This window comes from Podarcis gaigeae, assembly GCF_964106915.1.
Source record: "Podarcis gaigeae genome assembly, chromosome: Z".
In the NCBI taxonomy this organism is placed as follows: domain Eukaryota; kingdom Metazoa; phylum Chordata; class Lepidosauria; order Squamata; family Lacertidae; genus Podarcis; species Podarcis gaigeae.
This window is the reverse complement of record NC_139691.1, coordinates 9,940,583-9,966,810: the sequence shown is the minus strand read 5'-3', so window position 1 is coordinate 9,966,810 and position 26,228 is coordinate 9,940,583. Positions and strand designations below refer to the sequence as shown.

Sequence of the window (26,228 nt, the reverse complement as noted above, 5' to 3'; positions counted from 1 at the left end):
TCTAGGTGTACCCATTGTTTTGTCTCATCTTCTAGTATATATGGGATTATATGGCGTATTTGGTTGGCAATGTAATATGCTTCTATGTTGGGGATTCCCCATCCTCCTTCTGAGGTGGGGAGGTGCAGGTATTTGGGGCTTATTCTTGGTTTTTTATGTGAGAAGATGAAAGAGTGTAGTTTTCTCTGCCAACTGCGGAGTTGGGTTGGGGAGATCCAGATTGGGAGGGTTTGGAATAGGTAGGTTAGTTTTGGGAGTGTGATCATTTTGATCATGGCTATTTTGTCTGAGAGAGTGAAATTCGTGTTATTCCATCTCTTTAGGTCTTAGTTAATTTGTCGCCACAGGGGCTTGTAGTTGTGGGGGTACAATTTATTGAGGTTTCTGGTTATTTGTACCCCTAGGTATCTGAACTTAGTGTGGCAGAGTTTTATTTTGGTGACCTTCGTGAGTTCTTTTTGGGTGTGAGGAGGGGTGTTGAAGCACCCCTGTTAGTGAAAGCAGCATAGGAAAATGGGTGTTGAATGTTCAGGAGGAGAATTGAATTTAAGACTGGGAAAATCTTTCCTTTGTTTTCTTAAGGACTCATCACCCAGGCTGGCCTGGCTATTCCAGCAATTGAATCCTTGCAGGATCCAGGAATTAAAAGAGGACTCAAGCATTCAGCCTAACATGTCCCCCCCCAAAAAAAACCCCCTAACCCCTAAAATCCATGGAGTGAGTCAGGCTGCCAGCCCCCACCCCAACCTTTGTTCCTGCACCTTTACAGCAGTAGCCCATCTGCAAAAGTTTAGTAGTTGAAACCTTTTAACTCCTATCATTCTTGTTCTACCTCTAGGCCAAGAAGTGATTTTCTGGCTAATCTTCTCTGTGTTTGGAATGCAACCTTGATTGTATTTACAGCATTAAACCATCACACAACGACAACCTTTCCCATGGATACTATTGCAAGCTTCGGGGGGGGGGGGAGGCAGAATTTGTCTGCCTCGGGACCATACATTTAACACACAGTTAAAGAGTGTTCACACACAAACATGCCCAATAATTTGTGGACCCCTGACCATTAGGACCAGTTGTGGCCAACTCTGGGGTTGCGGCTCTCATCTTGCTTTATTGGCCGAGGGAGCCGGCGTACAGCTTCTGAGTCATGTGGCCAGCATGACTAAGCCACTTCTGGCAAACCAGAGAAGTGCACAGAAACACCGTTTACCTTCCCGCCGGAGCGGTACCTATTTATCCACTTGCACTTTGACTGCTAGGTTGGCAGGAGCAGGGACCAAGCAACAGAAGCTCACCCCATCGCAGGGATTCGAACCGCCAACCTTCAGATCAACAAGCCCTAGGCTCTGTGGTTTAAACCACAGCACCACTCGATGTACGATATACAATACGATATATGATATCTTTATTATCATTGTCCCATGCAGAACAATGAAATTGAAAAACTACATAAAACTACTATAAAACTACATAAAAACTACTTAAAACTACATCAAAACTACATAAAACTACTATAAAACTACATAAAACATTCAAAAACCCCTAAAGAACTAAAGAACATCCGCCCTCAGAACTACAATTCCAAGCAACCGTAAAAAATTAGTAGTTTCTGGAGTTGGGGAGGTGATTTAAAGTGTGTTTCAAATGCATAGTCTGTACGTACATGGTCTGCCTGGTGGTTCATGGTCTGCCTGGTGCCTAAAGATCCTAACATCATGTATTTTAGCTTCAAATCTATGGCTATGCAGAGGCATGAAACAGCACCATACAGGAGTGAGGCCAAGGATGCAAAGCAAGCAGGAAGGATAAACCCTGGAAAAACATGGCTAGCTTGTTGGAACTCAGTCACACTTCAACTGCATGCTTATTCCACTGTATTTCCCCCTGATTAGCCCTCTCCAGGAAAAGCTGCCATCAGGAGACACATGTTGTGCAGCCTGAGGCTCCCAAGGTACTTTCCTGCTCCCACATGGTGCACTGTCAGGACCTGCACGGTTGTAGGAGGTTCTGTGTGGGCATCACAGATGCTGCTCATCAGACTAAGCATCACTGGTTCCCTTTGCAAACATTTGCTCTGCATTACCTGCTGAGGTTGTTTATCAACTGTCTGGGGGAGAAACTGTTCTGCTCTGCTCACAGGTCTTCAACAAGCACCAATGTGCAGAAATGTATGCATATGTCTGCATCATTTAATCATTTAGGATCAGTTTAAGAAGGATCTTGACAAGTTGGGGCATCTGCAGAGAAGGATGATCACAACATGGGTGTGGCCAAGGGGGGAGCAGGGGGCAGCTGCCCCCCAATCAATACAAAGCTGAGCTTCTGCCCCTCCCCCAAAAAATCCTGGCTACACCCATGGACCATGATGATCAAGGGTCTGGAATCCAAGCCTTATGAGGAACAGTTGAGGGAGCTTGGCATGTTTAGCATGGAAAAGAGGGGACTGAGAAGAGATAGGAGAGCCATTTTCAACACACCCAAACCTACCTCACAAGGTTGTTGTGGGGATTAAATGAGTAGTAGGAGAACCATGTACACCATATTGAGCTCCGTGGAGAAAAGGGTGGAATATAATGCAATGAATAACAACAACAACAACAACAACAACAACAACAACAACAATTTAATTTTCAGCACCCTTAACAAACTACATTTCCAAGATTCTTTGGTGGGAGCCACGTGTTTAAAATGTGATTTCCATGTACGGAGTGTATTTGATCAGATCCTCTGTTCTTCAAAAAACAACAGCCCTTCCCCATCATGTTAAGACAACATAAGCATCAGACCAAGACCCTTAAAAACAATGAATGGAGGGACATTTGCCTCTGTGTTTTATTCCATCCTCTCAGTGATCTCTTCCTGCTTGCTCGTTAGACAATCTGGGCTGAAACACGGAAACATGCTCACCTGTGGGCATAACATACATACACTCCTCCCTGGAGCAACAGGGTGAACAAGTTTAACAGTCCTGTGAGGTGTTGGCCCTACCTTTGAGCAGAGGCATCTTCTGGCCTCATCCATTGCAGAAGAACATGGGCATGGGTGCATGAAAGCAGGGGTGACAGATTCACCTAAGCTGTTTGGAGGGATGGGTGCCAATCCTTATGGCATCTGGCTGTTTCCTGGAAAAATCCACAGCGATCTGTTACCCTGATCAGGAAAGCTCCACTCTGCAACATTCTAATGCATTTTAATAGTTCTCCCTGTTTACCAGGGGCAATCCCTATTAGAGGGGCTCTGTCCTGGGTAAATCATGGTTCCTATTTATTGTATTCTAGCCTTCTGGGGTTGCTAGGAATCTTTGAGTTGCTAATATTGCTAAGCTTCGGGATTCAGTTTCTCCCTCCAGGGTGTTTAGAAGGTAAATCTGTGGGTGGCTGAATGTGCATGTAAGGGAAGATCATGCGTATGAACACTGATGCAGTTCACAGCCTGTTAATACTAACACAAATACTGGTCATTGACCGTGATAAAGAGATTTTAAATTTACCGTATTTTTCCTTCTATAACACGCAGATTTTTTCTTCTAAAAAGGAGGGGGAAATGTCTGTGCGTGTTATAGAGCGAATGTGTGGTCCCTGGAGCCGAAAAATCATGCAAAAATCAAATTGCGGCGCTGCACGCTGCACGGAGAAGCGAAACCTGAAAAGAGGAAGCGGCTGCTTTCCTGCATTCTGCCTCAGGGTCTTACTGCCCACCCCCCTCTGTTTCGTTGCTGTGTTTGCTGAAACGGAACAAAGAGCAGGGAAAGCCCCTCCCCTCCAGGCAAGCTCCGGTGCTGCTGCGGGAGAGGGAGAGAGAGGGGGGAAGGGAGAGAGAGGGGGGGAGGGGGAGGGAGAGAGAGAGGGGGAGGGAGGGAGAGAGAGAGGGGGAGGGAGGGAGAGAGAGAGAGAGAGAGAGAGAGAGAGAGAGGGATATGGCTGGCTTGGGTGAGGGGAAACTTTTGCCTTTCTTTCCTCCCTCCCGTTAAATCCCTCTCCTGCATTCTTAGCCAGCTGCTTCTCTGCACACCCCTCTAATGCCCCTTCTTTGTTTTTCCTTCGCTCCCCACTTAAAATGTGGTTACAAAGCATGGATCCTCAGGATCACCCCAAATTCACCATCAGATCACATAGCATGTCCATGGCTACAGCCTGCCCCCCAAAAATCACGCACCCACTGTTGCCTGGGGCTGCAATGGTGCAAAAATGTGGTTAAAAAGCATGGATCCACAGGGATTCTCAGGATCCTTGCATTGGGTCACCCCAAATTCACCATCAGATCACATAGCATGTCCATGGCTACAGCCTGCCCCCCCCCAAAAATCACGCACCCACTGTTGCCTGGGGCTGCAATGGTGCAAAAATGTGGTTAAAAAGCATGGATCCACAGGGATTCTCAGGATTTTGGCATTGGGTCACCCCAAATTCACCATCAGATCACATAGCATGTCCATGGCTACAGCCTGCCCCCCAAAAAATCACGCACCCACTGTTGCCTGGGGCTGCAATGGTGCAAAAACGTGGTTAAAAAGCATGGATCCACAGGAATTCTCAGGATTTTGGCATTGGGTCACCCCAAATTCACCATCAGATCACATAGCATGTCCATGGCTACAGCCTGCCCCCCCAAAATCACGCACCCACTGTTGCCTGGGGTTGCAATGGTGCAAAAATGTGGTTAAAAAGCATGGATCCACAGGAATTCTCAGGATTTTGGCATTGGGTCACCCCAAATTCACCATCAGATCACATAGCATGTCCATGGCTACAGCCTGCCCCCCCCCCAAATCACATACCCACTGTTGCCTGGGGCTGCAATGGTGCAAAAACATGGTTACAAACCATGGATCCACATGGATCCTCAGGGTCTTTGCATTGGGTCAGCCCAAATTCACCATCAGAGCACATAGCATGTCCATGGCTACAGCCTGCCCCCCCAAAATCACGCACCCACTGTTGCCTGGGGCTGCAATGGTGCAAAAACGTGGTTACAAACCATGGATGCACAGGGATTCTCAGGATTTTTGCATTGGGTCAGCCCAAATTCACCATCAGATCACATGTCTGTGGCCACAGCATGAAGCACAAAAATGATACATCCACTGTTTCATTCAGAATGTTTTTTCCCTTGTTTTCCTCCTCTAAAAACGATGTGCGTGTTATGGTCAGGTGCGTGTTATAGAGCGAAAAATACGGTAAATACTTTACTAATACAGTAGAGAGCCTGCCTGGTAAACATGAACCAGCAGCCTATAAGTAGCCAGGTGAATATGAACACTATGAAGCATACAGACTTTTAGGTTAAAGTGCGCACATCAGTACTAAGGCTGCACACACACTAACCTGTTCATAGCACAACAAAGCAGCTTTTATCAATCCAGAATACTTCGTACTCATCCTCAACAATCTGTTTTCATTTAAAACACCTTACCCCTTCCCTGCAATAAGAATCGCTGAGCTACAGTTCCCAAGATTTTTTTGTTGGGAAAATATGCTTTAAATGTATGGCGCAAGGGGGGATGTGACCTGGCTTCCCAGTTGAGCAGACTTGCAGGGTGGGGTGGGATGGGGAGAGAGACAAGGAAAAACTGGAGACAAAGACTAGCAAAACAAAAACCCACAGACTTTCATTTCTTCTTTTGAGAACATTTAAGAGCAGCTGCAAAGGGACTTTCTAAGTTTTGGCAAGAGGTTGCATTACTTGTTTGCTTGATCTTAACGTCAGACAAGACAGATAACAAGGATGGAAACTCCTTGAGGCAAACTGTCCTCTGACAAACAACAAGCAACTCTTGTGACAGCAGAATAAGGGCACATTATACTCTGTATTAATTATACCAGCTGTCGGTGTTTACCAGGAACTGCTTCCTCCATCTCCTGTGTAGTCTAGAGAAGTGCTGGACTCAAGGTCCCATCTGCACTTAAGGCATTTAAAGCAGCACCATACCGCTTTAAGCAGCAATAAGGTAAAGGTAAAGGGACCCCTGACCATTAGGTCCAGTCGTGACCGACGCTGGGGTTGTGGCGCTCATCTCGCTTTACTGGCCGAGGGAGCTGGCGTACAGCTTCCGGGTCATGTGGCCAGCATGACTAAGCTGCTTCTGGCAAACCAGAGCAGCGCACGGAAACGCCGTTTACCTTCCCACTGGAGCAGTACCTATTTATCTACTTGAACTTTGACATGCTTTCGAACTGCTAGGTTGGCAGGAGCTGGGACCGAGCAATGGGAGCTAACCCCGTCGCAGGGATTCGAACTGCCAACCTTCTGATCGGCAAGTCCTAGGCTCTGTGGTTTAACCCACAGTACCACCCGCATCCCTTAAGCAGCAATAGATTCTCCCAAAGAATCATGGGAACTGTAGTTTGTCAAGGTGCTGAGAATTGTTAAGGTAAAGGTAAAGGGACCCCTGACCATTAGGTCCAGTCGTGGCCAACTCTGGGGTTGCGGTGCTCATCTCGCTTTACTGGCCGAGGGAGCCGGCGTACAGCTTCCGGGTCATGTGGCCAGCATGACTAAGCCGCCTCTGGCGAACCAGAGCAGCGCACGGAAACGCCATTTACCTTCCCTCTGGAGCGGTACCTATTTATCTGCTTGCACTTTGACGTGCTAGGTTGGCAGGAGCAGGGACCGAGCAACGGGAGCTCACCCCGTCGCGGAGTTGTTAGGCAACCCCTATTCTCTTCACAGATCCACAAGTCACAGAGTGCGTTGACAACAAATTTCTCTTCCCAGGGGATCCTCTCTTTCCTCCTCCCAGAGAAAGCTCTCTGCTTTCTATGAATGGTCTGCATTTGTGCACCTCCTGACAGTGGCGGAGGAAGGGGGATGCGGTGGGTGCAGTCCACCCCGGGTGTTATCCCTGGGGGGGTGATATCGCCGCGCCACCCCCTGGACACTTTCCACAGACGGCGCCCCCCCCCCCTGGGATGCTCACCGCTCACTGCAGGCGGCTAGCCCTGCCTGGGGTGCACACCATGTGCGCCGCTCCAGGTGCCAGAGCAGCTCCGCCTTTACCTCCTGACCAAATTTTGCATGATGGTTCCTGAGGTGAAACCATCTATATCTGTCTATATCTGGATACAATTGGGCACCCATTTAACCACAATGTCCAGGCTCCCCCTTGGATGAAGAACTTGATACCAGATTACGTTTTCTGCCTACAGCACTAATGTTCAAATCAGTATAATGCAAAAGCAAGGCAAAAGTCAAAAGCACAACAGATGCAATGCATGTCTAGGCAAGTTAAGGCATTGATCCAACAGCTAACACACTCCATGGACTCTCCTTATGTAAAGGTGGTGTGGGCATGACTTTAGCGTGGCAAGTGGGCTGCATCTTTGGCCTGGGTAAGCAGATGAGAATTCCTTCTAGCAGACTAGGCCTGAGCAGTAGGTCCCCCGTACCTACGGGACAGCCTCTCCGGTATCCCCCACGGAGAGCCTCAAGGTCCATAAATAACAACACCCTAGTGGTCCCGGGCCCTAAGGAAGTTAGATTGGCTTCAACCAGAGCCAGGGCCTTTTCAACTCTGGCTCCGGCCTGGTGGAACGCTCTCCCTCATGAGACCAGGGCCCTGCAGGATCTGATTTCTTTCTGCAGGGCCTGTAAGACAGAGTTGTTCCGCCCGGCCTTTGGCTTGGAGCCAATTTGATTCCCTCCCCCTCTTTCTTTTTCCTTTCTCCTCCTGTGATGAGGCTGCATTTTAATATTTTATTGTTTCAATATTTTAATGTTGTATTTTAATCTTGTTTTTAAGTTGTATTCATTCAACTTGTTTTTATTATTGCTTGTCAGCCGCCCCGAGCCCGGCCTTGGCTGGGGAGGGCGGGGTATAAATAAAAATTATTATTATTATTGACATCTCTGTGTCCTACTTGACAGAGGTAGAGACTCAGCCAGCTCAGAGCTAGACTTGTAATCAGACACCTTTGTAGGCAGAGACTTGCCAGCAAGCGCTGGCAGGAGGGAACAATCTGGCAACGTGGGAGGCAGAACAGGGGCTTCAGGCTGAGTTGGTATGAACTTATCCAGTGACAGCTCCCTGAGCCCCTCCATAGGGAAACTCACCATACTAATAATTAGGGCTTTTTTTTTCAGTCGGAACTCACTGAAACTTAGTTTTGGCACCACTCAGGTGGGCGCCATTGCTATTCTAAGAGAACAAGGTACCTCTTTTTCTATAAAAACAGCACCGCTAACAATCCATTTCAGAGATGCACAATCTGAAACATTTCCTGTTAATCTATTACAGTTCTTTGTATCTTTAATTTCTGCAGCAGCAAAAAGAGAAATCAGTTCCATAATTATTTCAGACTAATATGTCTATTTCTCTCTCTGAATGATTTGTACTGATAGGGTGCCTGAAAGAAAGCAAGAATCAGTACATGACCGAATTCTCAGGGAGGTCATTCCAGAGTCACCGAGAGTTATTTCTGTGTATGCAAAATTATATAGGATAAGATGATTAATCAAACTCATAAAATCATTCAGCAGAGAGGCCTTTAATCAAACAAAAGATCTAAAACATTTCAAAGGAAAAGTATAAAAGGAGCTGAAGTCTGCTTAGGCACCTGTCACAAGGGCACTGCCGCCAACAGCTCTGGTTCTCCCATTCCTCCTTTCCAAAGACAGCCGTTACATACTCAGTTGCAGTTAATTGGTAACCGTTTCCATGGGGATCCCCAAGTTGCTTCAGATGGAGAAGGAGGAGGGGGTTGAGATGACCAGCAGTTTTCTGCATAGAAGGCAATGTGGAAATTGGAAAAGGGAAGTTTTCTCCAGCAGGGTGTGAAACTCATGCAATGATATGACAGATACAAATGTGTTTTGAACAGTAACACAATATCTGTGGGAGATGGAAAAAAAAACACTTAAGCACTGATGCAAACTGAAGGGGGAAGTATTGATTTAGAGAGGAGTGTCATATATCTGGAAATTGTTCCTGAAGCTCAAGTCACCCATGAACTGGGAGATACCAGCCTGTCTCATTAACAGCAGGTTGAATATTGGGCATTGACCATAATAAAGAGATGGATTGAATGGTGGTGGTTGATATTGCTGCTGCTGCTGCTGCTGTTGTTAATAATAATTGAATTTATATACCGCCCTATACCCAGAGGTCTCTTAATCTGGTTAGCAGCAGATTAAGCAGAAACTTAATGGTTTCTGATTTGATCCCAGAATGTCCCGCTTTTCCTTAGGACATCCCTATTTTCACCAGAGAAATGTTGGAAAGTATGAACATCAGTGGGTATAGAGTTATGTGACCCCCAAGCCAAGGAGATACAACCTTTAGAAGACATCTTAAGGCAGCCCTGTATAGGTTTTTTTTTTAATGTTTAATGTTTTGTTATATTTCTATATAATGGGACACGGGCGGCACTGTGGTCTAAACCACTGAGCCTCTTGGGCTTGCCGATCGGAAGGTCGGCGGTTCGAATCCCCATGACAGGGTGAGCTCCCATTGCTCGGTCCCTGTTCCTGCCAACCTAGCAGGTCGAAAACACATCAAAGTGCAAGTACAGTCCCTACTATCAATGGGCCTCATTAAAGCAAAGAGTCTAATAGGCCAGCGCCTGAAAGACATTGAACGGCAAAACAACCTGACTATCTTAAAGAAACTGTGCCCATGGTATACCTACTTTCCCCCTTCTCATTTTGACTCTCCAGCTTCATATTTGTTTAAATTAACCATCCCAAAATACAGACGTGCCTTTACATTGGCTAGATGGGATGTTCTCCCTTCTGCCGTACTCGAAGGTCGCTACGAAAAGACTCCATTTGAAAAACGACTCTGCCCATGTGGAGATGGTAACACGGAAACAGTGTCCCACGTCTTCCTATCCTGCCCCCTTTACAAAGACCTAAGGAATGAGATTATTACTCCACTCATTCTCTCCAACCCCGGCCGTTCACCAGACATCACACTGTATTTCCTCTTATCTGATACAAGTCAGATAACAGAGAAGGTCGCGAGGTACATCGAAAGAGCTATGAAATTGAGGGCCACCATCTGAGTGACAGACTTGTTCATCTGACGGACCTCCTTTTGCTTGTTCTTTTCTCCCTTTTATCCTTATTTCTATTTTTAATTCTTGTATAGCTGTGGCCTGTTGGCTTTGCTAATAAAGTTTTGATTGATTGATTGATCAAAGTGCAAGTAGATAAATAGGTACCACTCCAGTGGGAAAGTAAACGGCATTTCTGTGTGCTGCTGTGGTTTCACCAGAAGCGGCTTAGTCATGCTGGCCACATGACCCGGAAAAACTGTCTGCGGACAAACGCCAGCTCCCTCAGCCTGTAAAGCGAGATGAACGTCGCAACCCCAGAGACGTCTGCGACTGGACTTAACTGTCATGGGTCCTTTACCTTTACCTTTCTATATATGTTGGACGCCGCTCAGAGTGGAGCAGAGTATAAATATGATGATGATGATGGAGATGATGATGGACATCCCTTTTTTATTATAAAAATGTTGGCGAGCCACTGCCGGTCGGTGTTGACAGTGCTAAGTTAAATGGACCACTGGGTCTGATCCAGTATAAGGCAGTTTCCTATGCTCCTACATTGAGGAAGGGCCGGAGTTCAGTGGTGGAGCATCTACTCGGCAGGCAGAAGCTCACAGGTTCAATCCTCAGCATCTCCAGACACACTGGGAAAGGATCCCTGTCTGAAATCCCAGGGAACCAGTACCAGTCAGTGTTGACAGTACTGAGCTAGATGGACTGCTGTTCTGACTCCATACGAGGCACCTTCCTATGTCCCTCACCTGGGGCTCTATTGGAAGACAGTGGAATGCCCTGCTGAAACACTTTGTGCCCCTCAGGGGGTCCCTGATACATGCTGGCTCTCTTACCATCTCTGCAATGCATAATGAGGGTTATGTTGCCACATGTTCCTAAGCACCCTTTTCTTCTGAGTAAGATAAAAAGTGTTGCCCTTAAGCAGCCTCAAAGGCAAGGTCAGCACCTCTCTGTTTTGCTGCATTTCTTTCTTTCTCTCTCTCTTTAAAACAGGCTTAACAAAGAACGCCTCTGTGCAAAGCCTGGGTGTTTCCCTTCTCAAAGAAAACCGGAGAACAAAAGCAAAACTGTCCTCTTTCATGCAGATTAACTTACACTCATCTTATTCACGGCTAATATTAAGCAAGGTTTACGTAACTCACCTCAGAGCACAATCAAAGGGTTGTGGGTCAGCAAGCAGGAGCACATGTGAAAGTTTCCCAGTTCAATTCCCAGTGATTCCTGCTGTGGCTGGTGGGGGGCAGGGGAGGCTCAATGTCTGAAACCTGGGAGAGTCACTGCCAGTCATTGTAGACCAGGCTTCCTCAGCCTCCGCCCTCCAGATGTTTTGGGACTACAACTCCCATGATCCCTAGCTAACAGGACCAGTGGTCAGGGATGATGGGAATTGTAGTCTCAAAACATCTGGAGGGCCGAGGTTGAGGAAGCCTGGTGTAGACAGTGTAGAAGCCCCATCTGCACTATACAAGCTTTGTCATACCACTTTGTATAGGAATGGCTTTCCCATTATATTATTATTATTATTATTATTATTATTATTATTATTATTATTATTATTAACTTCCCAGTAGTGGACCCCCAACCTCTGAAATTTCTTGCCCCTAGATTGCACCTGGTGCCTACATTGTACACATTCTGACAACACAACCAAGACATACGTTTTCACCTAGGCTTTTGCAGACAATAAAAAAGAATATAGCAGATGGACTAGAAACTTTAGCAATATGTAGCTGGTGGCTACAAGGAAATCGGGCAGCATACTTCAGTCTAGTGCTCTTGCCAGTTTGTAATGTTTGTAGCTGTGAATGCAGCATTGGGGAACCCATGGCCTTGGGCTAAATCAGGCCTGCTAGCTAAATCAGCATTGGGGAACCCATGGCCTTGGGCTAAATCAGGCCTGCCAAGATTCCACATTTGGCCCTTGATGCCTATGTAGCCAAGCCACACTTACCCGCCATGTAACATCCTTCTGCATCAGCTTTGTGGAAGCACAGCAGTGCTCACTGTCCTGCAACTTCCTTTGACAGCTTGGAGGCGGCTTGGGAATCGCAGCATGCTGAATGTTTGCCATGGGTGGCTTGCTCCACCCCCATGGGCAGCTCGGTGCGCCCCTGGCTGCAGGGCGCATGTGCCGCTCTGGGCACCTGAGCAGCTATCCCGCGCCTGGGAGGGAACCCTCTATGCTACGCCCCCTTCAGGAGCGCACCCATCCTGGGCAGCATGGGCATATGCTCCGCTGCTGGGATAATCTTCATGCAAACAAGTCAGGATGAATCCTCAATAAACAATTGTCCAGAGGAGTCCTTAGTTCCTATGTTCCCCAAGGATGCTCCAAGCCCTGCTGGGAATGGGATAAGTTGGCAACCTGATAAACAGAAACTGCTCCCAGGTTGCTGACACCCACAGTTCTCTAAAAAGGTATTTTCTGTTCTGAGTGTATGTATCAGGCTTGCTTCAACAGGCTGGCTCGAGGGCATCTGCTGCTTTTTTCAGTTAATATCCCCTCACATCTGGAGTTTGATATAAGGGTTATGGTCAAAGGACGGAAGGAAGAGAGGGAGCTCCTGTGGCTAGGCCACGGGTGCTGACTCTGAAGCAAAAGACGAAGAATTTCATGATTTGCAAAGTGAGCCTCGGTTTCCCCAGTGTGGGAGAAAGAAGAAAGGGTTTTTGCTCTTTGGCTAACTTCCTCCTACAACTCAAAATAAACATTTTTTTTCGAAAAGGATAAGGAGAAAAGTCAAAGGGCAGGCAAAGGGGAAGACTTGACCAGCATAAACATCATAAAAGGATCAGAGGGTGAGATAACCTTCTCAGAAAGGACTCAGGATGATGGTACCCTCAGCTCCATGCTACGCATGTTTACCTGAAAGGTAAATCAAGCTGAGTCAGTATGCATAAGATCAGTGGAGGCTGGTACATTAGGGTGAATGGGACATTGCCCCACCAAGCTCAGTCTCTCTTCAGCCAGACCCCAGCTGCTCACCTTTTGCTTACAGTCAGTCCAGGAAGTGGCCCTGGATACGATTCCTCCTTCTTAGTCTCAACTCCGCCTCTCACAGAACTGAGCAGGGAGCAGGCTGGGGAGAAAACTAGAACGGGTTTGCTCAGCCTGCCGTCAGCCCTGCCTTTCTCTGTCATTGGCTTCTGCTCCACCCACTTTCCCAAGATGTCCCAACAAGTTTCCCTGTCCTTCCTGCCAAGCTTTTAAAGATAAGGCATGGCACACTCACTCACAAGACTCCCTTGACCTGTGGGAATGTCAGGATTGCAAGCACATTGGGATGGGCCAGTTCTGCTCCCACCTGAGAAGGCAGCAACTTGGTTGCAGGTGACAAGACTGCATCCCCCCTTCCCTGCTCAAGCTTCTGTTTAGCCTTCCCTCTTGACTGATTAAAGATATCCCCAGCCTCCCACTCTTCAGGAAGTTTGTAGTGTGGTGAGCTGGAATCCCTGTTTCTTCTTCCAAAGCAACTGAAATCAGGATGGAAAAAGGAGACCTCCCCTCCTCCAACACAAGTTCCTACAATTCAACCCCTCACTTCCTTCTCATCCACCTGTCTCCCAAGCCCTATCCTAGCAACATTGCGGGGCTTAGGATACCTGGGACATTCTACATGCAAGGAAGATGCTCTGCCAGCAAGCTGCAGCCCTCCCCAGATTATTTGGGGGGGGCAGAGGGATGCAGGCTTGTTACACAAGATTGTGGCTGACTCCCACCCACAAAATAGAACTCAGAGTGTCAAGGAGCTGCTGGGATCTCTCTGGGTGTGACTGACTTGTGTGAGCAATTGGGGAACTGCGGGCAGCAGCCTTTTCCAACGGAGTCTTCCTGAAGGATTCTGCCCACTGATTTCTGGGTTCCTTTAGGCAGGAAGGAGTATAAAGATCTCTCTTTCCCAACCAGCAGCCATGTTTCAGCAACATGGCCTGAGAGCTGTGGGATCAGGGCCAGCCTGCCCATGAGGTGGGCTAAGGCAGCTGCCCTGGGCAACTGAAGCACCTCTGACGCAGGTGGTTTGTCATGAAATCTTGCTGAAATCTCATGAGATCCCACAAGAGCTCTGCAAGATCTCACTGGACCCACTGTTGCTGTTTTATGGGTGCTGCCATCCAGGCGAGGTAAGAGAAGCAGTGGTGGTGGGTGGGTCAATGTGGCAGCCCCCATGTGGGATGTTCCTGCATCCTTAAGGCCAAGGCCACCCTTTACGGCTGAGTGCAGGGTTCAAAACATGGCCTCCTGGCCCATGGTCTAGCATTGTAACCATTGCCCCACACTGACTCATCCACAGTTTATGGTTCCCAGATCCTTACCCTGGATTATGGCCCACAGAGCCCAGCCCTGACACAAGGGACTTCCCCAGACTTACATGGAGATGCTAGGAATTGAAGCTGCAACCTTCTGCACCCACAGCATTTGCTGTATCCCTGAGCTGGAGCTTTCCCCGGACTTCTTCCCTTCCACACCAGATCACAGGATCAGGCTTTTAGTTTTTATATTTCAATTTATCTCTTCAGTTGTTGTTTCCTTAGTGCCCTTCATCCCAAGAGATCCCAGGACAGATTATGAAATATTATTATATGGTAGGGAACCTCAGACCCAGAGGCCAAGCAAGGCCCTCCAGTTCCTTCTTTCTGACCCTCAGGACTCTCCCCCAAGCCCAACCCAGCTTTGCACCCTCAGTGAGTGTTTTTGCCTGGCTAGGATGTGTCTTTGATTATCCTCCAGGTAAGGAAGAGGCATTAAGTAGGAGGCTGTGTGTAGAAATTGTTGTTGTTTAGTCTTTTAGTCGTGTCCGACTCTTCGTGACCCCATGGAGCAGAGCACGCCAGCCACTCCTGTCTTCCATTGCCTCCTGCAGTTTGGTCAAACTCATGTTGGTAGCTTCGAGAACACTGTCCAACCATCTCGTCCTCTGTCGTCCCCTTCTCCTTGTGCCCTCCATCTTTCCCAACATCAGGGTCTTTTCCAGGGAGGCTTCTCTTCTCATGAGGTGGCCAAAGTATTGGAGTCTCAGCTTCACGATCTGTCCTTCCAGTGAGCACTCAGGGCTGATTTCATTAATAATGGATAGGTTTGATCTTCTTGCAGTCCATGGGACTCTCAAGAGTCTCCTCCAGCACCATAATTCAAAAGCATCAATTCTTCGGCTATCAGCCTTCTTTGTGGTCCAGCTCTCACTTCCATACATCACTACTGGGAAAACCTTAGCTTTAACAATACGGACCTTTGTTGGCAAGGTGATGTCTCTGCTTTTTAAGATGCTGTCTAGGTTTGTCATTGCTTTTCTCCCAAGAAAATTTAGTGCAGAAATTAGCTTACCATATAAAGTTACAATTTTCAATAGGTGCCAGGGCCAGCCCACCCATGAGGCAAGGTTGGGTGATTGCCTAAGGCGGGAGGATCCACAGAAGCAGCAGATCACAGTGTAGATCTTTATTTCCTCCTTGCTCCTGCTGTAGATCTTCGCTCTCAGCTTCTTCCCTGGAAGGAAGGGAGGCACCATTTTGTGGTTTGCCTCAGGTGCTAAAATGTATTGGGCTGGCCCTGATCATTGCCTCTGGCCCCTCCTACCCCTAGCATGTGGCCCCCAAAAAGTTGCCCAGAACACAATACAGGTCTTGGGTTGAAAAAGCTCCAGCCTTTTCCCAGATAATGGCTCAAGAAACACTATTCAGCGGCTCAGAAGAAGAGGATCATAGATCACTGATAGATATTGTCCAGGGCTAACAACCAAGCATTAGGCCTGACTGATAAGCTCAGAAACTGAATAGATCTTTCCCTTTCATCAACAGGAACTAATAGCCAGTCCTGACCAGTTTCTTAGTGATGATGCTTCTAGAGTAGGCTTGTCAGCAAAGAGGCTGATTCACGTGAGGTTACTCATTCAAGCCACAAACATCAGCATATCTACTAGGAACTCAATGAACTCAGTGTCATTTGTTTTGCAGCAAGCATCTTCGGGTGCCTCCAGTCCAGACTGTCAATAACTGGAACTTGAGGTTTTGTGCATTTATAGTGGATTAAAGCACTCTGGTGCTCTTGTGCAACAAAGACACTGAGAACACTGGCTTTTTGTGGGGGGTGGGGGGTGGAAAGTGTTGCAGAAATGCATTGAAAGGTGTGGAGTGGATGGATAGCTATCAAGAAGATGTGTAAACACCCAGCAAGTAAATCAGGATGAATGCAGGTCAATGGCTCATCATCGTGTTACCTCCCACAGACATGCTCAGCAATGACTGGACATAGTCTGACCTCTGCGAAAGCTCTGTGCAAGCAAATCAGGATGAATTTATAATCAATAAACAGTCTGTCTGGAGGAATTATTTGTTTACATATATACTTCTTTGAAGCCTCACAGACTGCGTCATCCTTCCAACATGTTCAAGGTGACTTTGCAACCTACATAATAAAATCACAAGCATTTTGGAACAATATTTAGAAGAGAGCTATTACTACTACTAGTAGTACTACCCCACCCATCTGGCTGGGTTTCCCCAGACACTCTGGGTGGCTCCCAACAGAATACTAAAAACAGAATAAAACATCAAAAATTAAAAACTTCCCTAAACAGAGTTGCCTTCAGATGTCTTCCAAAAGTCAGATAGTTGTTTATTTCCTTGACATCTGATGGGAGGGCATTCCACAGGGAGGGCACCCCTACCGAGAAGGCACTCTGCCTGGCTCCTTGCAACCTCACTTCTTGTAGTGAGGGAACTGCCAGAAGACCCTCAGCGCTAGACCTCAGTGTCTGGGCAGAAAGATGGGGGTAGAGACGTTTTTTCAGGTATACTGGGCCGAAGCCATTTAGGGCTCTAAAGGTCAGCACTAACACTTTGAATTGTGCTCGGAAACATACTGGGAGCCAATGTAGGTCTTTCACGACCAGTGTTATATGGTCTCGGCAGTCACTCCCAGTCACCAGTCTAGCCTCCGCATTCTGGATTACGTAGTCGTAGTTTCCCGGTCACCTTCAAAGGTAGCCGCATGTAGAGTGCATTGCAGTAGTCCAAGCAGGAGATAACTAGAGCATGCACCACTCTGGAGAGACAGTCCGCAGGCAGGTAGGGTCTCAGCTTGCATACCAGGTGAAGCTGGTAGACAGCTGCCCTGGACACAGAATTGGCCTGTGCCTCCATGGACAGCTGTGAGTCCAAAATGACTCCCAGGTTGTGCGCCTGGTCCTTCAGGGGCACAGTTACCCCATTCAGGACTGGGGGGGGGCATCCAAATCGGTCCCACCTCCCTGCAGAGGGGAAGGGTCGCAGAGAAGTCCAGTTGCACCAGGAAGTGATGCGACCATGAGACTTCTATTGTTTAAAACAATAAAAGTGTCCCAGTGCAAATGCACAGTGCATTTGGCCCCCTCCTACAAAATATCATCTGGGAAAACCCATGGGCATAGTGTGGTGGGTGCCGGGGGGGCCGTGGCCCGGGAGCACAGTTTTTGAGTGGGCGCAAACCAGGCGCCCCCATGCAGGCACCCAGAGCAGTGAGGCCCAGTGCTCCTTTCAGCTTGCCCAGGGCCCCACTGGCCGAGTCAGCAGGTGGGCCGAGTCAGCAGGTGGGCTGGTGGCTCAGCACCGCAGCCCTGCTTTACTCTAGTGAGGGGAGGTGGTTGGCAACTGGCTACAGGGCTGGAAAGACACAAAGTAAACACCAGCAATAACAAAAGCAAAATTACAGGAATTCAGACTCACAGGTAAAACTTCAAGTTCCATGGCAGCATCAGCAGAACGACACACCTGATGCACTGCTGACGCATCTGGTTCAGTGTCATTTGGTTTTTTCACTCTTGGGACCCCAAGATGTTGCTGGACTACAACCCCCATCATCACCAGAAAGTTTAGCCAATGGTCAGGGATGATGAAAGCTGTAGTCCAACAACATATGGAGACCCAAGGTTGAAGAGCACTGCATTAAGGAACCATCAGGCAAGTGTTCCCAGGGAGAAGTCTATTTGTTGCACCTTCTATCCTTCAGCCAGGAGCCCCTTAACATCTGTCAGCAAAGATGCCCAGAGAAGGGCTTTTGATGATGAACTTAACAAATGGAGAAGCTTGCCAGAAATTGTTGCCACCTTTTTATACTGCTCCTGCTCCTCTGCCTTTAACAGCAGAATGATGCACAGAAACTAAGCACAGAAAATATTTACCAGACCAGAATATTCATCTTCTATTATTATTATTATTATTATTATTATTATTATTATTATTTCTATCCCACCTTTCATCTGAGGATCACAGGTCATTTCACAGCCCCACTTATAATGCATTGCAGTAATCTAACCTTGAGGTTACCAGAGCATAGACAACAGTAGTTAGGCTATCCCTGTCCAGATAGGAGCGTAGCTGGGTCACCAGTTGAAGCTGATGGAAGGCACAGTGGGCCACTGAGGCCACCTGAGCCTCGAGCAACAGCAAAGGATCCAGGAGTACCCCCCAAGCTATGTACCCGCTCCTTTAGAGGGAGTCTAACCCCATCAAGAGCAGGCAATCTCCCACCCAACTGGTCTAGGGAACCACCCACTAACAGTGCCTCCATCTTATCTGGATTGAGCTTCAGTTTGTGGGCTCTCATCCAGTCCATTACTGAGGCAAGACACCTGTCCAGCACTTCCACTGCCTCACCTGCAGAAGTAAAGGAGAAATAGAGATGAGTGTCATCAGCATATTGGTGACAATCTACTCCATAACTTGGAATGATCCCACCCAGTGGTTTCATGTAGATGTTAAACAGTCTGGGAGATAAAATTGAGCACAAAGGAACCCTGCATTGAAGGCTCTATGGGGCAGAACAACACTACCCAAGCATCACCCTTTGGAAATGATGATCCAAGTAGAACCAGAACCATTGCAAAGTGGTGCTACCCACTGCTAATTTGGACAGCTGCTCCAGAAAGCTACCATGGTCAATGGTATCGAAAGCCACTGAGGAGTTGAGGAGAATTAACAGGGATACATTTCGCCTCTCTCTCTCCCAACAGAAGCTATCATACAGGGAGACCAAAGCAGTTTCTGTGCCAAAACTAGCTTAAACCCCCAATTGAAATGGATCTAGAAAATCAGCATCCTCCAAGAGCACCTGGATCTGGCCCGTGACCAGCTGCTCAGAAACCTTGCCCAAGAAGGGGAGATTAGCAATGGGCTAGTAATTACTTTGATTTTCTGAATCCAGGGAGGGTCTCTTGAGGAGTGGTTTTATCTCTGCCTCCTTCAGGCGGGTAGGGACCAGCCCTTCTCACACAAAGCCATTAATCATCTTCCTGGCCCAGCCAGCTGTCCCCTCCCTGCTAGTTTTTTGATCAGCCATGAGGGGCAAGGGTCCAAAGTGCAAGTGGTCACCTTGGCCAATCCAAGCACCTTGACCTCAAGCCTTACCGACTGCAACTCATCCAACACAACAGGACCAGACAGTGCTCTGGACACCCCATGAGATTCATCTGCTATAACAGAGGAGTCAAGATCCTGGTGAATGCAAGTGATTTTATCCTCAAAATGCTTTGCAAATAAGTGACATTGAACTACCATTTGTTCTGTCACCTCCTTCAGACTGCAGAAGTCCCTGCTCTACCCAAAATAGCTGTGATGGACAGCACAATGAGGATGCAATGGAAGCAGCAAAGAAGGCATACTTTCACTGCCACTAGGTAGGCTCAATGATGGACCCTCACTAGTGTTCAACTGCATTCAACTGGAGTTTTCCTCCACTTATGTTTAAGCAATCTCCCAGCTTGTTTCTTGCCTAAACTCTGGAGTATATCAAGGAGCCAAACAGGCTCCATGAAGCAGGAAGAGGGTTCATGTCAACGGCCCAAGCCATTTCCGATGTTCCAGAGGTCAACCAGGGCTTTAACAGAAGTGCCAGTTATATCAGCCAGAAAATCCCCTAGAGAAGTCCACCAGCCTCCAAGGTAAGATTGCCCTCAAAAGTTCCCCGCCTCTGCGAAGGGGAAAAGGTGCTGAAAGCCTAAATCAGGCTTCCTCAACCTCAGCCCCCCAGATGTTTTGAGACTACAATTCCCAGCATCCCTGACCACTGGTCCTGCTAGCTAGGGATCATGGGAGTTGTAGGCCAAAAACACCTGGAGGGCCGAGGTTGAGGAAGCCTGGCCTAAATATCAGCTAGAAGTGGTCCAAAGGTCCTCCAGGGTCTCAAGAATATGGGAGTATTTCTCATCACCTGCCACCTGATCATAACAACATAAGAAGAGTCCTGCTGGATCAGGCCAGTGGCCCATGTAGGCCAACATCCTGTTATCTCAGAGATCAACTAGATGTCTCTTTGGAAGTCTGCAGGGATGCGGGCGGGGCTGTGGTCTAAACCACAGAGCCTAGGACTTGTCGATCAGAAGGTTGGCGGTTCGAATCCCCACGACGGGGTGAGCTCCCGTTGCTCGGTCCCAGCTCCAGCCAACCTAGCAGTTTGAAAGCACACCAAAAAGTGCAAGTAGATAAATAGGTACTGCCCCAGCAGGAAGGTAAACGGTCTTTCTTTCTTTCTTTCTTTCTTTCTTTCTAATTTTTCTATTAAATATTTTATTGTTTTACAGAAGTATGTGTCGTGTCTCTCATATTTTTTCCATGTAACATTTTTACAAATCAGTTTCCTTTGTTGAGGGTAAACGATGTTTTTATGCGCCGCTTTGGTTTCAACAGAAGTGGCTTAGTCATGCTGGCCACATGACCTGAAAAAACTGTCTATGGACAAATGTCGGCTTCCTCGGCCAGGAAAACGAGATGAGCGCCACAACCCCAGAGTTGTTCGCAACTGGACTTAATTGTCAGGGGTCTTTTACCTTTACCTTTTTTGGAAGTCTGTAAACAGAACCTGAACACAACAGCACTCTGCACTCACTCAAGTAGGGCATGGAGCAGGCCCAGAGACAGCTGTGGCCTGGGAAGAAGGGGTGTTGCCCGGGGAGATTACTGATGGCTGGACCACAAGATCCGAGTCTACAATGACCTAATGATACAATGGCCTTCCTCCTCTTTCAGTTGCAGAGAGCCTCAAGCAATGTCACTATACTGTTAGTCTGATAAATGTTGGTGCTATTCACATTCTTATCTCGGATGAGCAATGCTTCATTGTATAAAGGCCTGCAACTGAATGTGTGAACGAACTCCGTTTAAAAAAGAGTAAGTGCAACATCTGGACTTGTGTCTGCAATTCCTTATTCAGCCTTGATGCAAATTCAGTGTGATGAGTGATAAACAGGACTGTATGAGTCACCCCGTACAAACAGAAAAAGGAAGTCTAACATCAGTGACCCACTGCATCAATAAGGCTACTGATGCATGGCCAAAAAGGAGGGCATTCATTTGCATAAAATATTCAGATGCTAATTAAAGTCAGGTCCACACCACACATTTAAAGTATAGTGATCACACATTTAAGGTTGTCCCCCCCCCAAAAAAAAAATCCTGGGAACTGTAGTTTGTTAAGCCTGCAGTGCACTGTAGCTCTGAGGGGGAAACTGCAGTTCCCAGGATGCTTTGGGGGAAGTAATGTGCTTTAGATGTGCTTTAAGTGTATGGTGTGGATCTGATAGAAGCACATTTAGAAATTATTACAGTGGTACCTCGGGTTACATACGCTTCAGGTTACATATGCTTCAGGTTACAGACTCCGCTAACCCAGAAATAGTACCTCGGGTTAAAAACTTTGCTTCAGGATGAGAACAGAAATCGTGTGGCAGCAGCAGGAGGCCCCATTAGCTAAAGTGGTGCTTCAGGTTAAGAACAGTTTCAGGTTAAGAATGGACCTCCAGAACGAATTAAGTACTTAACCCAAGGTACCACTGTACTACAACTGAAATACATCTCAAGCTAACGGGAAAGACGTCTGAACAGTAACATGTGTGCCTGCTCAGTTTGCTGTTGAGGTGCTCATGAATGATGGGCAACTTCCCTACCGTTGGTTTTCTAAGAACATTTAAACTAGACTAGGACCAGGCTTCAAATAGAGCAAGGATGGAGACTCCAACTCCCAGAACCCCAAGAGGCCGGCAGGGCTGACAGCCAGCAATGGAGGGCCACCATAAACCTGGGAGAAGAGTTGAGCAGCTTCAAAGAAAACAAATGGGAAGGGCTCAGGGGCAGGGCATCTGCTTGGCATGCAGAAGGTCCCTGGTTCAATCCCCGGCATCTTCAGGTAGGTCCAGGAGAGCCTCTGTGCCTGAAATCCCAGAGAACCTGCTGTCACTCTGTGTCAACAATGCTGAGCTAGATGGTCTGATTCAGCAGAAGGCAGGTCCTGGTGTTCCTAAATGAGGCTGAAGTTGGCGACTAGCTGTCTCCGGACTGAGGTCACTTTCTGCAACCTCCTCGCAAAGAAACAACAAAAGGCTTTCAAGAACACCCCTCGATACGAAGCCCCCTTTGGCTTCTTATCAATCTCTGCAAACCAGACCAGTCATTAACTGCCAAGCAAACAAACCAATTCATTTTCATATTTGATCTGAACAGCATGAGCACACAGACACACATGCACACACACACCCTCACCCTTTCTCCTAAAAAGGAGAAGCCTGGGACAACTGGGCCTTTTGCAAAGGGGGAGGGGGGAAGCGAGGCTGTCTTTCCTCTGACAAGGTCCTTTTTCAAGATTTAATCTGTCTGACCTTTTGCCAAGAGGAGGGAACACGTTTGTTTCAGTTCTGGCTCCACCAGCATGTCTCTCCATGCGACCTTGGGACCAGTGCCTTGAGCCACACTTCGCTCACTTGCTCTGCTTTCAAGTGTAATATTTGCTGTACCTGCCTGGCCACAGCACCTCTGAGCTCAATTCATTCCATGTTGAAATCACTGGGCAAGACAATTTCTTTTACCTGCTTATCCTCTCTGCTTTTCCCCTTTCACAGCACAAATCCTCAGTACAGTGGTACCTCGGGTTACATACACTTCAGGTTACAGTCTTCGCTAACCCAGAAATATTACCTCGGGTTAAGAACTTTGCTTCAGGATGAGAACAGAAATTGTGCAGTGGCGGCGCGGCGGCAGCAAGAGGCCCCATTAGCTGAAGTGGTGCTTCAGGTTAAGAACAGTTTCAGCTTAAGAACGGACCTCCGGAACGAATTAAGTTCTTCACCTGAGGTACCACTGTAGATGTAAGACTCAGTGAGCTCAAGGGGACTTAAAGGTAAAAGTAAAGGGACCCCTGACAGTTAAATCCAGTCGTGGACGACTCTGGGGTTGCGGCACTAATCTCGCTTTACAGGCTGAGGGAGCCGGCATTTGTCCACAGGCAGTTTTTCCAGGTCATGTGGCCAGCATGGCTAAGCCACTTCTGGCGAAGCCAGAGCAGCACACGGAAACAGCATTTCGCTTCCCGCCGGATAGGTACCTATTTATCTACTTGCACTGGTGTGCTTTCAAACTGCTAGGTTGGCAGGAGCTGGGACCGAGCAATGGGAGCTCACCCCATTGTGGGGATTCGAACTGCCAACCTTCTGCTCAGCAAGCCCAAGAGGCTCAGTGGTTTAGACCACAGAACCACCCACATCCCATCCAAGGGGACTTAACCACCAGTAAATATGTATGCTTCAAACCATGTCCACACCACACATTTAAAGCACATTTAAAACTGGGGAATTATATTTTGTTGTGGGTGCTGGGAATTGTAGCTTTCTGAGCAGGTGAACAAGGGACGCAGGTGGCGCTGTGGGTAAAAGCCTCAGCGCCTAGGACTTGCTGATCGAAAGGTCGGCGGTTCGAATCCCTGCGGCGGGGTGCGCTCCCGCTGCTCGCTCCCAGCGCCTGCCAACCTAGCAGTTCGAAAGCACCTCCGGGTGCAAGTAGATAAATAGGGACCGCTTACCAGCGGGAAGATAAACGGCGTTTCCGTGTGCGGCTCTGGCTCGCCAGAGCAGCGATGTCACGCTGGCCACGTGACCCGGAAGTGTCTCCGGACAGCGCTGGCCCCTGGCCTCTTGAGTGAGATGGGCGCACAACCCCAGAGTCTGTCAAGACTGGCCCGTACGGGCAGGGGTACCTTTACCTTTACCTGAGCGGGTGAACTACAGTCCTCAATATTCTTTAGGGAAAACCATGGGCTTTAACTGTATGGTGTGGAGCCACATTTACAGAACCATGATTCCTCTAATTATAGCAGATGATTTCAAACAGCTGGTTGCCTTATGCCTTGCTGAATAAAGAGGTACCTGAACTCACCATGAATGCCTGCCTTGTTCTCTTATAAGGGCAATGGCGCATACCTGAGAGATGTCAGAACTGAGTTCTGGTGAGTTCCGGCTGAAAAAAAGCCCTGTCCTTATCACCCTTTACTTTCCGTGGTGTGTGTGTATGTGTGGTTGTTGCCTGTTTCAGTACATATGTGCCTCAGTGTCTAAGGCTGGGAGATGCAGGGAAACAGACAAGTCAAGATAGCAGTGTTTGTGGTTCAGTGGCTTCCATGTTGTGTTCAATCAGAGAGATAAAATGTATGTCCAGGTGAGCTAAGGACTAATGGTCTCTGAACAGTATGAGGCTGTCCTATGTGTTCTGATTTTTATTTTAGGCATCTGATGTTAGAGGTGAAAACAGAACTTGGGGCATTTTATCTTCCATCCCCCTCTGAAAAAGATTTTGGTTCTAATGATACAAAACAGTAGCAACAGCACTGATAGAACACCAAATATTTCCTAAGTACCGTGCTTATATGGGACGCAGGTGGCGCTGTGGGTTAAAGCCTCAGCGCCTAGGACTTGCCGATCGAAAGGTCGGCGGTTCGAATCCCTGCGGCGGGGTGCGCTCCCGCTGCTCGGTCCCAGCGCCTGCCAACCTAGCAGTTCGAAAGCACCTCCGGGTGCAAGTAGATAAATAGGGACCGCTTACCAGCAGGAAGATAAACGGCGTTTCCGTGTGCGGCTCTGGCTCGCCAGATGCAGCTTTGTCACGCTGGCCACGTGACCTGGAAGTGTCTCCGGACAGCGCTGGCCCCTGGCCTCTTAAGTGAGATGGGCGCACAACCCCAGAGTCTGTCAAGACTGGCCCGTACGGGCAGGGGTACCTTTACCTTTACCTTTTTACCGTGCTTATTGTTATTGTGTCATTTAGTTGTGTCCGCCTCTTCGTGACAACATGGACCAGAGCACGCCAGGCACTCCTGTCTTCCACTGCCTCCCACGATTTGGTCAAATGCCATGCCTATAGTTAAATATTAACACAGCCCCTTCCCCCACACTCACAATCTAGCTGCTGGTGGTGTAGTGGTTACCTAACATGCAGTGTTCGAAACTCCCATTGTTCTAGTCGCATTTTGTGACGGAATTTAATTAGTGTGAGCAGTTTCTGAGCTCTGGGCACAGTACTGCGCCTAAGATTTCAGATTAAAACTGCAGTGTGGAAGGAAAAGAGGACCTTTTTCTGCCTCCCCACTTCCAGCTGCTCTCTGAAGACTGGAGAAGAGACCCTCTTGAGAATACTAAGGGGGTAGGCAGGAGAAGGACTAGACCATGTGAAAAATGAACATATTTTAGCTGTAGTTCATTCATTTTCAGCTTTGTATTCTTGTTACAAAAAAGCGCACCTAGACATTCCATTGTTGTGCCCATACCCTAGGTTTAAGGTGCCATTTAGCTCCTAGCTTTCATATCTCAGTTTCTAACACTGCTCACAAGACTGTTGTGAGGATAAAAGGAACTCTGTGTGCCACTTTGAGCTGCTTGCAGGAAAAGATAGGATACAAATTAAGTAAGTAAGTAAATGTAAATAAATTGCAGTTGTCCTCAACTTTTTCAGGCCTGAGGTCGACCTTTAACCCAAATATATAATTGAGGTCCCATTTCTTAATCCTGCACACATATCTTGATGGTGATAGTGCTGCAGTGGTAACTCATTTTGGATCAGGCACAACCCAGTCATGGATCCTGAAGCACCAGTTGAAGACCAATGATCTATTGGATACAACACAAAAAGAAAAAGGAATGGGGAGAGAAGAGAAGAGAAGAGAAGAGAAGAGAAGAGGCGAGGAAACACAAGCATGAAGAGTAGCTGTTCCATCTCTGGCTATTGGATTAAGGCAAAGGTAGCCTCCCCTTACCATGACAGTGTTTCTAGGAAGCAGGAAGTGGCCTGGACAGTGGTGGCAGAGAACATACCATGTCTCCCGTTAATTCTCCAGACCTTTTTATTTATTATGGTCATTATTACTCCTGGTGTCTCAGCTCCAGCTGTTAAAGGGATCAGATTGTTACTTCCCAGGCTGCCTCTAGACCCCAGAGC

The 26,228-nt window shown here is 47.7% G+C and overlaps 1 long non-coding RNA gene across 1 annotated transcript; it reads right to left on the bottom strand.

The window, feature by feature from the left end:
* Positions 1-2,608: 2,608 nt before the first annotated feature.
* Positions 2,609-26,182, bottom strand: LOC310836538. The gene is made up of 6 exons (XR_014560121.1): positions 26,105-26,182; positions 18,539-18,635; positions 15,328-15,484; positions 12,991-13,084; positions 8,553-8,716; positions 2,609-3,122 (listed from the first exon to the last, which is right to left on the bottom strand). It is a non-coding gene; the product is annotated as an uncharacterized lncRNA (long non-coding RNA).
* Positions 26,183-26,228: the final 46 nt, after the last annotated feature.